The following is a 6737-nucleotide window of genomic DNA, read 5'->3' on the forward strand; positions in this document are numbered from 1 at the left end:
CCTTGGATACATGAAATGAAGGTTGTACCATCAACTTATCATCGGTTACTGAAATATCCCACGCCGGAGGGAGTCAAGCAGATCAGAGGAAATCAACTGGCTGCAAGAGAGATAAATGCAATGACCTTGTCCAGCAGCAAGGGAAATGAAATAAGAAAATAATAATTACAGGACATTTTCCACCCCAATTGTAGATAATAGAGAAGAGGAGTCGTCAGATTTTAATTAGGTACCAAGTTCTTTTCAGGTACCAGAGGAAATTAATGCGACCAAATCAACCGCTGGAGAGCTCGAATAAGTGGCCTTGTTCACAGAATTCTTAGAAAGAAAAATCCACTTAGGAACGAGGTTGAGTCCCGAACTCCGATTAAAAATTATTTTCTTAAAAGCTAAAGTTGATTGTTTTGCATGGTCACACTCAGATATGACAGGAATACCAGTAGAGGTGGATGTCCACAAGCTGAGTTTGGATCCTAACTTCCCTCCAGTAAGGCAGAAGAAACGACCGATAGTAGAGGTCAAAAACAGATTTGTCAAAGAAAAGGTAACCCGGTTATCAAATATAGGTTCAATTTGAGAGGTAAATTACTCCAATTGGTTAGCTAACATAGTTGTATTACCAAAGAAGAATAATAAAATTAGAGTGTGTGTAGATTATAAAGATTTAAATAAGGCATGACCTAAGGACTCTTTTTCATTGCCAAACATTGATCAAATGATTGATGTTGCGGCCGGGTATGAGCTAATGAGTTTTTTTTATGTATATTTCGGGTATAATAAAATTAGGATGCATCTGGAAGATCAAGAAAAGACTTCGTTTATCACAAATTTTGGCATATACTGCTATAATGTGATGCCTTTCGGGCTTAAACATATCGGATCCACTTACCGGAGGCTCGTTAATAAAATATTTGAACAACAAATTGGTAAAACAATGGAGGTGTATATTGATGATATGCTGGCCAAGTCTCTTAATGCAAGTGTTCATTTGTCTCATCTACAAGAGACGTTTGACATATGGAGAAAGTACAACATGAAGCTCAATCTTGAAACATAAGCTTTCAAGGTTAGTTCCGGAAAGTTCTTAGGCTTTCTGGTTTCTCAAAGAGGAATTGAAGTAAACCCCAATAAGATCAAAGACATCAAGGATATCTTGGATCAATTAACTAGTGTGAAGAAAGTACAAAGTTGACCGGCAGGTTGGCGGCTCTAAGTATGTTTGTCTCAAGGTATTCGAAAAAATGCCATCATTTCTTTTCGCTTTTGAAAAAGAAGAACAATTTCATATGGACTCCGGAATACCAGCAAGCATTGAAAGACCTAAAGAGGTACCTGTCTAGCCCTCCCTTTTTGTTAAAACCGAAGGAAGGAGAGCAACTGTTAATTTATTTAGCGGTTTTGGAAGTAGCGGAAAGTGTTGTTCTGGTCCGAGAGGAGGAAGGTACGCAATTTGTTGTTTATTATGTTAGTAATGTTTTTTATCAAGAGCAGAGACACGTTATTCGCACCTTGAATATTTTGCCCTAGCTCTCGTAGTTGCTTCTTGAAAGCTTAGGCCTTATTTTCAGTGTCATCCCACAACCGTTGTGACAACTTTTCCCTTGAGGAATTTCCTTCATAAGCCTGAATTATCAGATCGTTTGGCTAAATGGGCAGCAAAGTTGGTGAATTCGACATTGAATACAACCCAGGACTGCGATCAAGTCACACGTTTTGGCTGACTTCGTGGCTGACTATAGTCCGGGACTGATGCCTTTAGCTACTATATATGGAGTGTTGGTATCGAGAGATGGTATGAGGTGTTTGGACCTTATTTACGGATGGAGCTTAAAACATAAAAGGGTCCGATCTAGGGATAGTATTAATCACTTCTTCGGGAGAAACCTGAGACAGGACATTAGAATCATGCCATTAACTAACAACAATGTCGAGTACGAGGCTTTGGTTGTAAGACTTGAATTATATCGGGGACTAGCTATAAGGTAATTGAAATAAAGTGTGACTCCCAGCTGGTAGTGAACCAGGTGTACGGAATTTTCAACACCAAGGAGGAGCGCATGCAATAAGACTTGAATAAGGTTCAAGTATTACTTTCCCGGTTCAAGGAATGGTCAATTATACACATTCCAAGAGAATAAAACGTGGAGGCAGATGCATTGGCCAATTTGGGATCGTCCACGGAAATGAAAAGAATTGATTCTGGTACGGTCATTCAACTGTTGCATTTGGTATTGGACGTGGACGGATACTGTGAATTTAACGCAACCAACCTAATTTGGGATTGGAGAAATGAGTTTATATAGTATTTAAGGCATGGCAAATTGCCTGAAGATCCAAAAGCATCCTGGGCACTATGGACTAAAGTAGCTCGTTATTGTCTTGTTGACGGTCAATTATATAGGAGGTCTTTTCAAGGACCATTGGCTCGGTGTTTAGGGGCATCAGAGTCTGACCACATGATGAGGAAAGTTCACGAAAGATTGTGCGGGAACTACTCCGGCGCAGACTTGTTGGTTCTCAAATTAATAAGGGATGGCTATTACTGGCCCCGGATAGAGCAAGACATGAAGACATTTGTACATAATTAGTGCATCAACCGACAGAATTTTTTCATTCAGTGATATCACCATGGCTATTTATGAAATGAGGAATAGACATAGTTGGTACCTTACGACAAGGACCCGGGCAGGTACGATTTCTTTTAGTTTTAACTGAGTATTTCACTATGGGTTGAATCAGGTGTTTACAAGAAGATCGGAGAACGAGAAGTGATGGGTTTCGTATGGGATCACATCATATGTCGATCTGGAATACCACAAGAAGTCGATTATGACAATGGGCCGCAATTTATATGTTCCAAAGTTGCAAAGTTTTTGGAAGGTTTAAGAATCAAACAAATTACATCTTCTTCCTACCATCCAAGTGCTAATGGACAAGAAAAGTCTACCAAAAAGATAATAATTTAAAATCTCAAAAAGGAGTTAGAAGATGCTAAAGGTAATTGGCCAGATGAGCTACCAGGTGTGCTGTGGGCATATCGAACAACGGCAAAATCGAGCAAGGGTGAAATACCATTTTCACTTGTGTACGATGCAGAAGCTTTGATCCCTGTGGAGATTAGGAAATTGACCATAAGGTATTCTTGTGCAAACAACGAGGCAAATAATAAAGCATTGCTGATTAACTGAATTGCTTGAAGAACATCGAAATCTGGTGTGTGTGAGGTTGGCGGCACAAAAAAATGGAAAGATATTACAACCGTAGAGAAAATCTTTGATATTTCAAAGTCACAGATTTGGTTTTGGGAAAGGTAACTCAAAGTACTCGAGAGGTTAACGCTGGGAAGCTGAGACCAACGTGGAAAGGACCTTATTAGATTTCTACCATAACCAGAAAAGGCTCGTATGAATTAGAGAATCAAAATGGAGTTAAATTGCCAAGCAATTGGAACATGAATCACCTCAAAATGTATTACTGCTGAAGATCCTTGTTGATTCAGAAAGTTTATGCTACACTCTTTTTTCCTTCGTCTAGTTTTTATCCCAATTGGGTTATTCTGGCAAGTTTTTTAATGATGCAGCAGTGTAAAGCATGCTACAAAGAGATGGTCATCGGTGATAGTAACATCTCCCGTGTTCGAATTCTCATACTTAGCATCCGAACATTGGGGGGAGGGGAAACTATTACATACTAAGGCACCAAAAGTGTTGCGAAGATCGGGGACTGCATGATTGGCCCTGTAGAAATAAGTTGTACAAGTTAGCCACATGCATTGGAAGCTTTATTTACTTAAGCAAATGAATTCTTATGTAGATGTACTTTTAAAGATGGAAAGAATAAATCAAAGTCCTTTTTTATCTTATTTCTTGTCCAAATGATAAGTTAATTTATTTTTTGTTCGAAAGTTAGTTAAAATTTCAAATGCTTGTGCCAAAATGAGCAGGAGACGTCCTCTTTAATAGCACCGTAAATGTAAGGGCCCTCTCTTATGAAACCCTCATGGTCAAAGGGTAGATTCTGAAAGTATGAATACCCGAGATCAAAAGTTATCGGATGTAAAAAGAATTCCCGAGCTTCGTCAAGTAAATAAAAGAGAATATTTCTTGCACAATATTTAAGCAAAAAATTTCATTCATTACTTAAAATGCCAAACTCAATGAAAGTTTTGGCATAATATATACATCAGTTAGTTTTGCTGCCAGACTTGGATCAGGTGAAGTGCATCAAAGATGAGGATGGCAGAGTATTGATGGATGATGCGCATATTAGACGTAGATGGCAGGCATACTTCTATAAACTCCTAAATGAAGAGGGGGATAGGGGTATTGTGTTGGATGATTTGGAGCATTCCGAGAGTCGTCGTGACTTTGGTTTCTGTAGGCGTATCAAATGGGGGAGGTTGAGGGGGCTATGCGTAAGATGTGCAGGGGAAGAACGACTGGGTCAGATGAAGTAGAATTTTGGAAGAGCGTGGGTAGAGCTAGCTTGGGATGGCTCTTTGGGTTCTTTAACACCATCTTTAGGATGAAGAAATGCTTGAGGAATGGAGGTGGAGTATGATGATTCCGGTATATAAGAATAAGGGAGATATCCAAAATTGTAACTGTTGATACCCAATTTTTCCCCCAATATTTCAAAACTATGCCTGAGCATCAATTAGTATTTTTATACAATTTCTGCATTTTTAAAAAAATATTTTAACTAATTTCACCCAGCATTTATTTTATAAAACAATCATTAAATTGCATCGCAAAATAGTTTTTAATAATTTTTTGTGGCTTAATGTTATCACTTGCATCCGTATTACGTTTCAATTATTGCACAAATAGCCGCATCTGTATTTTTAAGGTACAATTGCAATTACTTTGCAATTGTAGACTACGCATGCATTATTACATTATTTTACCGGAAATAGCCTTTTATATTTTTTAAATATTAATGTAATTACTTTAAAACATTCCCATGCGTTAAAATCATTTTTTATAATTTTATTAACTAATTTTAAAATTATTTTAGCAATTAATTCTGTATTAAAAAAATAGCCCCTTTTCATTTAAAATTTAACCTATCAACTAGCCCAATTTTAACCCTTTTGAACCAGTCCAGAAACCCCAGGCCCAATACCTATCTGCCCCCGACCCAATATCTGGCCAAATCCTGGCCGTTGATCGTTTTGATCAACGGTCCAGGTTTTCCCCTTCCTAAATTAACCTAAGTAACCCCTTCCCCGAACCCCTCTAACCTAATTCATTTTACACCTCACACCACTGTCACCTAATCCTCTTTGCTCTCAAATGCTCTCAACCTAAACCCGAAATCTCCAAATGCTGTCACTCATCTATGGCCATCTCCGATGACCTCTCACCACCTCTCAGGCCTCCAATGGCCTCCCTCACATCACTCTTGCCATCTCTAGGGCCCTCAAGGGACCAGGCTAGTTGACTTGCATCTATGACTCCTCTCTCGCCTATTTCAGGCCATTCCGGTGGGATTCCGAGTGAGATCGTCCTATATTAGCTACGATGTATGATTTTCTAAGCAGGTTTCTTCATCTCTGTATGGTTCTCTTTGAAACCCTAATTTCTTTTCGAAACCTCTTAGATCTGTACAGATCTAAGATGATTTGGGTTTTGTTTCATGTGAGTTTTACAATAATCTTAAGATTCTTTACAAAAATCTTATGACTTTTCAAGTGATTTTCATCTTTTCTTAAAACTCGGGTTTCCAGAATTTCTTTTTAAAAAAAATTGTTTAATGACTTTTTGTGTTTAGTCTTCTGCTTCTCATATATTTGACTGATTTTTATGAGCCTGCTGCAACATCAGTCCGTTTGTACTGAAAACCCTAATTTTTGGGGTTCTTCGTTTGGTTTCTGGATAGTGGTACATTTGATTGTGTTCTTGCTTTGGGTTCTTATGATTTCTCGTGATTTTCTTGTCCTAATATGCTTCTACTGAGTTGCTTAGTTCACCGCTTCCACTGATTCTATATGCTTGATCTTTCTCATTGAATCAGTGCCGTTTAACTATGTGTTTTGTTAAAGCTATGTGAAATCCTGACTATTCATGTTCTACCTTATTTATATGCTAAGAATGCTGCCTCTTTTATGACTTTCTGAACCCTTGATTACTTTGAATCCTTTATTTCCTGGTTTAATTTGAACACCTTCCATTTAACTCTTGATTCTTACCTCTCTATTCGATTTGATTGGATTGCTTGCCTTAATTAATTTCTCCCTGCCTTGTTTGTATTCCGCTGATTATTACTGATTTGTTTCCTTAATTAAGCCGTTGTTCATTTACCCCTAATTACCTATTCTTACCTAAACTTTACTTGATTCTTTTCCTTAAATACTTAGCATGTTTTATCGTTGATTTAACTGTCCCTTGATTAAGGGAAAGACTTTGTTGATTTACGTGTGACTTCCCTAATTTACTACTTAATTGATCTCTTACCTTATGTGTCAAGCTTTTGATTACTATATAACCCCCCCCCCCTTTATTTTAAGTTAAAAGGAACGAACACTAGTTCAAAAACTCTCTCATATACTTAAAGCTTTCTGCTCTTTTCTGTCACTTGCTATTTCCATTGAACTAGCCGGCTGTAAGCCAAGGCCAGTTATTGCACTACACTGCTCTATACTTTGTGTCTGCTCTCCTTAACTGGTATGTCTCTAATTAAGTTTTGAGAACCAAACCCTATGTGTTTTATCCCTGCACTAGTTCATTAATTGTGAT

The sequence above is a fragment of the Nicotiana attenuata genome, unplaced genomic scaffold (assembly GCF_001879085.1).
Source record: "Nicotiana attenuata strain UT unplaced genomic scaffold, NIATTr2, whole genome shotgun sequence".
Lineage (NCBI taxonomy): Eukaryota > Viridiplantae > Streptophyta > Magnoliopsida > Solanales > Solanaceae > Nicotiana > Nicotiana attenuata.